Source organism: Penaeus monodon, chromosome 33 (assembly GCF_015228065.2).
Source record: "Penaeus monodon isolate SGIC_2016 chromosome 33, NSTDA_Pmon_1, whole genome shotgun sequence".
Lineage (NCBI taxonomy): Eukaryota > Metazoa > Arthropoda > Malacostraca > Decapoda > Penaeidae > Penaeus > Penaeus monodon.
Window position 1 is genome coordinate 23,139,791 of NC_051418.1, and position 335 is coordinate 23,140,125.

Sequence of the window (335 nt, forward strand, 5' to 3'; positions counted from 1 at the left end):
AAATTAACAATTTCTCTTATTGTCAATGTATTTATCTGCTCGTTCATACAGTCCCTTTTCCCTCTTCTGACGCCTCATTTCCCCTCCCTCGTACCTCATTTTCTTTTCCCTTGCTTCATTGCCTCTTACTTCAGCTTAGCATCACTCGTTTCCTTGCACCCGCATACTCTCATTTTTAATATGTCGCTTATAATTTGATTGTATGTATATGTATCTTTCTCTGTCTGTTTTCAGTCTAGTTCTTTGTGAAAAAGAAATTATCTGATGCTTTTCTTCGTTTTCCCTTCAGTCCTTTCATCCTTATTTCCGTGTATCTTATGTATATCTTATCTCTT